The sequence below is a fragment of the Pantherophis guttatus genome, chromosome 1, assembly GCF_059756535.1.
Source record: "Pantherophis guttatus breed Tessera chromosome 1, ASM5975653v1, whole genome shotgun sequence".
Classification (NCBI taxonomy): domain Eukaryota; kingdom Metazoa; phylum Chordata; class Lepidosauria; order Squamata; family Colubridae; genus Pantherophis; species Pantherophis guttatus.
The window spans coordinates 308,657,368-308,666,904 of record NC_142063.1 but is presented as its reverse complement, the minus strand read 5'-3'; the positions used below and the strand labels follow the sequence as shown (position 1 = coordinate 308,666,904).

At 38.1% G+C, this 9,537-nt stretch overlaps 1 long non-coding RNA gene across 1 annotated transcript; it reads right to left on the bottom strand.

Moving 5' to 3' along the window:
• Positions 1–6,695: 6,695 nt before the first annotated feature.
• LOC148116929 (uncharacterized) lies at positions 6,696–9,403 on the bottom strand. The gene is made up of 2 exons (XR_015731562.1): positions 8,983–9,403; positions 6,696–7,299 (listed from the first exon to the last, which is right to left on the bottom strand). It is a non-coding gene; the product is annotated as an uncharacterized LOC148116929 (long non-coding RNA).
• Positions 9,404–9,537: the final 134 nt, after the last annotated feature.

The following is a 9,537-nucleotide window of genomic DNA, read 5'->3' as shown; positions in this document are numbered from 1 at the left end:
ATAATTCTAAGTACTGATCCACATGTCCTATTTAATCTCAGTTCCAGTTATAGTCAGCTAACTCTATATTATCCTCATCTTGTCTCCAGCCAAAGGCAACTGTCTGTCTTGTCTTATTATAGCTTAAGAGCAGTGCTTTCCTACTTCTGCTGGCCCAAGGAGTACTCTGTAGTCTGCCTGCTGTTCTTCATTTCTTTAAGGTAAAGGTTTCTTATTTCAATTGAATATCATGCAGTGTGGCAGAACTACCTACTTTTCCCCTCCAGTCATTGATTTCTGCCCTCCATGACCATTTTATCTTGGGCTACTGGGCTGCTTCTTCCTTTTTAAACAGGACTGATCTTCCCCACTAACCAATGAAATACCATACTGGACCTTTTTCCTTTTAGCAGGTTTAGCCATAGAATGCTAAAAAGATAAACATTTTTAACCAACTGAAATTCACAAATGTTCTGCCAATATCTCCTTTTAATCCAAGTAATAGAAACAAAGCAAATCTGACTCAACCCTCCCCTTTCTGATCTATCAGAAGATGCTTCAAATGTCTCATAAGTCAATAGATGGACTCCTACAATAGCGCCATCAATAAAATCATATGTCTTCAAAGACACAGAAAGAAACATCACTGGTATTTACTTTCCCATATGAGTGGGAAAGTAAGAAACAGAGGATTCCATCAATCAGAGATCATGGTAACTGTTTTCAGGAAACTGCCCAGCATCATTGCCAAAACTGAAGAATTACTGAAATCTGGATAGCACTTTTCTTAAGCAAGCTTCATTTTCAGTGGAATGTTTGTGTGTCAAAATAATCAAGATGTTGAGTACAACTGAATGCAATTAAAGCCACATCCCCTTTTAAGATTGCACACATCACACAAACATAAAAGGAAAGGAGCTTCAAGTGTGTGACTGTAGTCTCCATCTTAACTTCTTTGACCACTTCCTTTCCTCCTGATTTCCATTTAATCCTAAGGAAAAAAGATTATATAGAACAACCCTAAGGAATTCCCCATTAATTTTGCACAGATTGGTTACTGATGATTATTTTATTGGCAGATGCTGTTCAATTGGTAATCACAATTTATAACCTAAAACTCTTCCTTTCTCCAGTATTAAGATTATTAGTGTGTAGTTAGGCATTCCATTTTCTCACCGTCTTGTTTTTTCTTTCTATATTTTATTAATATTTTATTCTAATTAAACTTTTTAAATTTGAACATCCCTTCACTTGGATCTTTTAATTGCACTTCAAAAAAATATTGCTGTAGTGTAGAATTTTCTGCTGGGTCATCATAGCTCTCTTCATTTTTTTTAGTAAGTAATGAAGATGGGGATATCATTAAGCAAGATTAAGTAGCGTCTTCAGATTGTAGATTTTTGTTGCCATTTAAATTGACCTATTAGAAAAAACCATATATTATTGTTTTACTACTGGTGCAGCTACTGTTTGCATTTTTCAAACTGTACTGGAGATAGGGAAATCATGGTTTAGTGGGAGAGTTGCCTGTGTTGTATTAGTTTAGTATTAGAAAAGGAAATATTTATATTGTTTGATATGATATGACATTTTCAGAAGTTTTCATTTCATATTATTATACAGGGTAGTCCTTGATTTATGCCTAGTCAATTAGCGACTGAAGTTACAATGGATTCCTCCCAAAAAAGGTACTTATGATCCGGTTCTAAAGTTCAGATGGCCATCTCCCCAGTTACATGACCACATTTTGGGCACTCAACAACCAACCATGATTTACAATAATTTTGCCAAAAATTAGCATTTTCTTCTGGTTTCTGGCATAAATGCCCCATAGCAAACAATGGGTTTACTTAATGACCATGGCATTAACAACAAGCTACAAAAAAGCTTGTAACATTGGGTCGGTCATGTGGGTGACCTGCATAATCGCTGTCATGACTTATAACAGTAGTTGGCAGACTCAATTATGGCCATAAGTCAAGGACTACCTGTAATGGGTATTCTGTTGAATCATGTCACTCCAAATGACAATCGGTAACAAAAGATGTATGCTAAAATGCCTGTTTGTATCCCACTCAAATGAAGTATAATACAAATACAATTTCTTAATAATAAAAATCCAAATCTTATAAATATCAATTACTGACAGAGCAGAATATTTGTAGCTCAGGATTGAATGGTGGGATTTTTTGAGGGTTTTGAGCTTGTTTTCTTGCAGAAGTTTTATTACCCAAAGGGAGGTTTGCTCTCTTTGTATATGCTAGTGCTAGTGCAGCGATGGCGAACCTTTTCGGCACCGAGTGCCCAAAGCGGAAAGTGCGTGTATGTGTGTGCATATGTGTGCACCGGAGCACTGAAAATCTGAAAACCGGCTGGCCGGTGTGCGCCAGCAAGCTAGTCATCGGGTTTCTGGCACGCGCATGCACACCGGCCAGCTGGTCTTCACACACGCTGGAGTACCGGAAACGTGAAGACCGCTGGCTGGCGCGTGCATGCCTGTTTTTTGGCCTTTTTTTTTTTTGCCGTTTCTCATTTCCCGGTGCCCGCAAAGACCAGCTGGCCGGTGCGCATGCCCACAGAGAGGGCTCTGCGTGCCACCTCTGGCACACCTGCCATAGGTTCACCATCACGGTGCTAGTGCCTTGCCTTGTCAGTGTTGGTGAGACTGTTCTTGGTGGTTCCTTGATTGGGCTGTTGTTCCTTGACTGAAGTATTGTTTACTTTTTCCTTGTTGGTCTAGTATTATTCTTGGTATTAATCTCTACTTCATCTGTTGATTGATGGTGAGAAGGTGTCTTGGTTTTTTGGTTTCCTTTTTGGCTTTTTGATTATCTCTTTGGAATGATATGTAGATGTGATATGTAGATGTATCTGTTATGGCTGATTTGTCTGAGTGTCAGTCTTCCCGGAATTCTCTAGTGGGTTTATGGATTTGGCTTGGTCTTGGATGCTTACAATTTCCCAGTTGAAACTATGGTTAAATCTGTCCACGTATACATATTGTGAAATTACAGAGTTTCATCAAGTCTTCTGACTGCTAACAATTGGTAATATACTGATTACAGTAGATAAAAAAAAATCACTGATGCTGAACAGTGATTCCTGAAGGCATGCTGGAACAGTAAATTTTCACTGAAAGGCTGTGACTAAAGGAGGTAATCTAATTGGCAGCATGATGGAAAAAGCAGCCCTTTCTAGCTTTAGCATCTTTCCTTCATAAAATTGGGAGACCAAGAATAGCTTCTCCAAGGAGGAGCTCCTTAGACACTATGTACTCAAGTAGTTCTGCAGGAATTCTGGTGCCAAACTCGCATTCGGTTTTATTAGTACAAACCAGCACTTAGAATTCCAGCATGACACCTCTTTCTAACCTGCACAAGGCATGCAAAATAAGTATAAGATGTGCAACAAGAAATGCCAGTCAACAAGTAGGCCATGACAATTTGAACCAACTTTGTGATTATCAAAAGCAGTCCTATGCAGAGCTTGTTGCAAGTCAAATGATTATAAAAAAATGAATAGCCAAGTCTTCCTACTCCAACAATTGATGCATCAGTTGAAACTGGGCAAAAGCCCTCCTGCCATGACTCCCACCAGTGAATCAAATGACCCAAATTATAAACCTTCTCCCACAGGCGTAGCACCATTCCTTCAAGAGATAGCATTGGAGCCAACTGGTGTACAAACAGCAACTGGCTTTATTTCAGTTTTAGAATATTTTGTCTCACCCAGACTGATAACACATTAGGACCAAAATATGTAGAATAGACCAAAATATAAGATTCTACTTCAGATAAGAGCCTGGGTGGCACAGCTGACTAAGTGCTGTTAAAGTAGCACCAGCTGCCTGCAATTACTGCAAGTTCAAATCTCACCAGGCTCAAGGTTGACTCAGCCTTCCATCCTTTCGAGGTAGGTAAAATGAGGACCCAGATTGTGGGGGCAATAAGATGACTTTTAATAAAAAAGAACACCGCTTAGGGGGCCCCCGAAAGCCCTACTAAGCAGGTATATACAAAAGGCTATTGCTTAACGCATTGTAAGCCACCCTGAGTCTCCGGAGAAGGGCAGCATATAAATCGAACCAATAAATAAATAAATAAATAAATGTTGCTTTAAATTTAATATTTCTACATAGGTTTTGTAGTTCTATTTTGCTGCAACGTAGTCTTTAATGACTTCTTACCGTATCCTCTTGTAGATATTATATTTTTAAAAGTTCAATTATAAATCATTACTGGACAAGGTGAATAAATATATCTAGCCCCAAACCCAAAGAGTTTTACTGTGGCAGGTTCTTAACATCTACTGTTCTTAGGGAGGAAAAGAATAAAAGTTTATGCCATATACTTAAATATAAACTTAGGCATCTTTCAGAGAAAATATTAATTCTGAATTATTAAGTAATAGAAATATTTTATCTTGTATTTAAGGTGTTGTTTCCATTATAAGGGTATTTTCCTAAATTGCATTATTCAAGTGGTTTGGGGTTTCACATATGGTTTCACCTCACTACAGGCTAGTTTAAAGGAAATGTCTGCATTCAAGCATAACCACATTTGCTCAAGTAATATTTCCTCCAATAGCCAGCACAACAATAAAATCTTAAGAATCTGACAAACTTGAATTTTTGCAGTCTCCAAACTATACTGCTGCCCAGAGTTCACTGGCTTGGGGCAGGTGAGAAATGCTATTAATAAATTAACAGTCAAGGTGATGGTAAAGAAGCCCTCTATTTTTGGCAATTACATAAATACAATTTTGCAGTTTTCTTGGCACCAAGACAAAAATGGGTTGCCAATGCCTTCAGCATGTTCTTTAGTTTTTTCAGTAGTTCCATCATACATGTGATTAACTTGTATCCGCTTAAGTCTGTAAATTCCTTAAGGGGGCAGACAATTTTGTATCCTGTTTGTTTGTTTGTTTATTTGTTTATTGGTTCGATTTATATGCCGCCCTTTTCCGGAGACTCAGGGTGGCTTACAATGCGTTAAGCAATAGCCTTCATACTTTTGTATATACCTGCTTAGTAGGGCTTTCGGGGGCCCACTAAGCGGTGTTCTTTTTTATACAAAGTCAGCTTATTGCCCCCACAAACCGGGTCCTCATTTTACCTAGCTCAAAAGGATGGAAGGCTGAGTCAACCTTGAGCCTGGTGAGATTTGAACTTGCAGTAATTGCAGGCAGCTGGTGTTACTTAACAGTGCTTTAGTCTGCTGTGCCACCAAGGTATCTACATGATACCATAGCACATGTTTTTTTTATTAAGAAAATCTATATAGCTAGCCAACTCACTCTTGGTGGCTCTGAGAGACTTACAAAGATAAAATCCCAATGCAGAATCCAACCCAACAATAATCAGACAGCCACTTAATAGATTCAACATTACTCAGATCCCACGCCCGTTGTTAGAACATGTCTTCAGGGCCTTTCGAAAGAGTGTTAAAAGTGGAGGCCAAAATTACTTCTGCACAGATGATGTTCCACAAGGAGGGAGCCACAAGAGAAGGCCTTTCTTCTTGGTCTCACTAGATGGACCTCCTTAAGAAAGGGGACCCATAACATTCCATCCATCCCTGCTCTGGTGCATCAGATAGATATATCTGGGAAAATAACCTGGTCCCAGGCTAGGTAGGGCCTTGAAGGTGACAACTACCACTTTGAATTGAAATCAGAAGCAAATTGGCAGCCAATAAAGCTTTCGCAAGAGAGGGAGCATATCTAGGTTTGCACAAAACATGTGGGTTGCCACATTTTGAACCAATTGAAGCTTCTGGATACTTTGCAAGGGCAGCCCAATGCAGAGCACATTGTAATAATCAAGACAGGAGGTAACTAGGACATGGATAACTATGAGCACAGATTGTTGGTCAGGAAAGGATGTAAGTAATGCACAACCTGCAGTTGCAAAGGCCCTTCTAGCTATGATTGCCATTTGCCCCTCGAGCAGGTATTGTGAATCCAAGAAAAAAACCCAGATTATACACTGGGTCTGTCTGGGGCAGTGCAACGCCTATAATATTTTTGAGTTGTGAGGGAGTGTGTTATTGAGTTATATGTAGCCATATAACTGATGCATTAGATAGATTAGAAAGAAAATGAAATACAGGCTTGGCTGAGTTATTGTATTTAAGAAATAATTTAAAACATATCCAGTAATAGTTAACTGTAAATTTAAAAATGTGGAGTAAAAGGGCTTTTTGCCAATTAAAAAGAAAATAATAATGCTCCACTCTTATGGATTAAAAAATCAAGCTGGGAGAACTGCACACAAAAGACAAAGAAAGTAAACCATGTTCTTTTTCTACGAAGTTTTATTAGATTTTTTTTAGCTATGCTTTTAAAGTTTTTTTTAATGTAAGGGAGTACTTAACAATCACAATTTGTAATAATATAGGCTTTTTGCTGAATATGCAGATCATTGCCCCCAAAAGAAATTAATTCTAGTGTAGGTGTTTCATTTTTGAACTCTGAAAGATGTCCATATATGGAAAAAAAATCAGCATGAACAAGTACATCTATTATCTCCTTAGATCAAGAACTATCTGGTGAGAGTCCTTTTGGAATGAAGTAGATGAGAATGTTAATTCTTTAGGAGATAGAAAATCTGCACTATTTCTGTATCACATTTTAAAATCTAAAATGCCAAATAAAGATGATTAACAAAACTACTTTTTATTTTCAGCTGCTCGTGAGTAATAGACCACAAGCCAATATGCAAACAGAATATAGCACTGAATTTATTTTTAAATTATTTGCTGAGTGTTTAAAACATGAGGCAGTTCTGTTGCAAGCAATTTTCTACATGTTACAACAAGTTCTTGAAAAAGCAAATGTAGTTCTTCAAGGTACATTAATTTATGCAAAGGGTCATTATTTGTTACTATGAAGCAAGGAGAATTTTAAAAAAGATCTTTATCTTCTGCATTCCTTTTTGTATAACAAATAACAATGAATAGAAATAGGCTATTATTTTTAAGAGAGCTGAAGTAGTTTTGGGAGAGATTTCATATCCAGTGATATACAGATATGTCTTCTCCCCTCTCATTTCATTAGACATGCTATACTTGATTTTATAGTAAAAGTAAATATGTGACAAGATGAGCAAATCTTCAAGAGATAAATATGCATCTAGACTTGTGTATATTACAAACAGTATACAAACATTTCCATTTGTACATGAAAAGAATTAAGCCTAATGGTTGTGTTGGAAGAAATGTCCATCTGGGTTCAGTTCCAAGTTGGAAGAAAGACACTGGAAACATGGAGACTGCTTGGAAAGATGGTTTAATGGTGGACAGGATCACATGGTTTGAGCTCCTGGGCAAAAAAGAGCACATGGGTAAGAGAGAGAGAGAGAGGTTTATACCCTCTTTTGGGCCCTGCCTTGGAGCTTCCTGTTCCTGTGTAAGAAATGTATTCTGATTGGTTGTCAGACTCCCATAGGGCCATGCAGGGGTAACTTTGTAGGTTGTCTTGAGTCCAGGCCTGGTTGAATCTTGCTAGGTGATGATGTAATGAAGGGGCTTTGGGCAATTCCTATTATGGCTTAATGGCTTTGTCCTGGTTTAGATCTTGAGTGAGGGCTAATCCTCTCATGTCCTGTGGGCCATGTCTTTTGTTTTGTAGATAATTTGGCCCAGCCTTTGTCTTGTAGATAGGTTGGCACCAAAATATCTGTGGCGGGGCATGGAGTTGAGGCTCTGAGTTTGTCTTTAGAAACATGTTTCTCCTTTAGGGAAAATATTCAGCCTTTTTAATATTTCCTAGAATATTTCATTTTCCTAGGAGAGGGGTGGGTGCTAACTTCCTATAGTTGCATCTCCATAGAAGGCCTGGGCTTAATTTCCAGAACTTTCCTTTCTGTAATAAGCAGGTAGGAGACCTGGTTTGGTATAGTGCTTAAAGCATAAGGCTAGAAATTGGGAGAATGTGAGTTCTAGTTTTAGCATCAAGCCAGCTGGGTGATCTTGGGCCAATCAGGATTTCTCAGCCTAGGAACAATGGCAAATTACTTCCAAAATGTTGCAAGAAAACTGTAGGACTTGTCCAAGCAATCATAGGAGTCAACACTAATTCAAAGGCATCAAAAGAAAAAAGAAAAGAAAAATAATATTAAAAAATCAGATAAACGGGTATACCCAGTATTGTTGTCCACAAGTAAGATTTCAGTCAGATTCAACCAAAAGAGTACATCAACTCTATTTTTCAATTCAATATATTTCTTAAAGAATCCAGCAGAAAAACAACATATATTGTCACTTGCTACAGTATTTTAAAATAATTGCTAACTAAATATTTTAAAGAGAATTGTTTTAACCTGTCCCTGAAACAGTGGTGAAATCCAAATTTTTTACTACCGGTTCTGTGGGCATGGCTTGGCGGGTGTGGTATGGTGTGGCTTGGTGGGCGTGGCTTGGTGGGTGTGGCAGGGGAATATTGCATTGGATATTGCAAAATCTCCATTCCCACCCCACTCTGGGGCCAGCCAGAGGTGGTATTTGCCGGTTCTCCGAACTACTCAAAATTTCTGCTACCAGTTCTCCAGAACCTGTTAGAACCTGCTGGATTTCACCCCTGCCCTGAAGCATTGTAGAAAACCAGTTTCCACCCTTGACTGCAGCCTGACTTGTCAGCTCTAGGGAATGCTATGTTGTGACTGTGAATTTAATATTTTCATTTCTGAAGCATAAGAGACTAAAAAGTAGTAATTGTTATCTCTATTTTGTTTTTGTTGTTTTAGTTTTGCTTGATTGTTTTATATTTTTAATGGATTTGTACTTTGCTCATACAGCTAGACACGGAATCATCTAGAAAAGCAATAAACAAAAACGACATGTCAATTTAGTGAGTTAAATCCAAATTTCTATATACTGTATTTAAAATAGACTATTGTGATCAAGACCCTTTGACTACTGTTTGGACCAGACGGTCATTTTATCACAAAGTATATTCATTTTATTTATTTATAAATAAATAAATAAATCCAGAAAATTCACCTACTGTATATAGCTAAGAATTGATACAGACTTAACAACACATCCTCTTCATCGTCATCACGCTTATTTTTTCTTAGTTTCCTCCTCCTTGATCATATGATTGAATGAGTGCAAATATTGGTTCAAGATCAGGAATGTCCGAACACTAGGCAGAAGAGCTGTTTGAATTTTTTTGGAATTCAAAAAATTAAAATAGCCCTTTCACTCCCGATAAGTGCAGTCCCAAACATAAAGACCCTATCATAAAACATTTAAAAATGTTTAATTTCGCGCTCGATAACTGTGCTACATGATCGATGCCCTTCTTTTTCGTTCTGTTGGAAGAAACATCCTTCTAGGTTCTGCTCCAAGTGGGGAAAACAGACACTGGAAACATGGAGACTGCTTGGAAAGATGGTTTAATGGTGGACAGGATCACATGGCTTGAGTTCCTGAACAGAAAAGGGGGAGATACAGAAAATCCTCGGGTTTTTATGCTCTCTCTGGCTCTGCATTTCTTGGGGCCCCAAAAGAGTATCCTGATTGGTTGTCAGACTCCCAGGGGGTGGGGGCCTTGCTG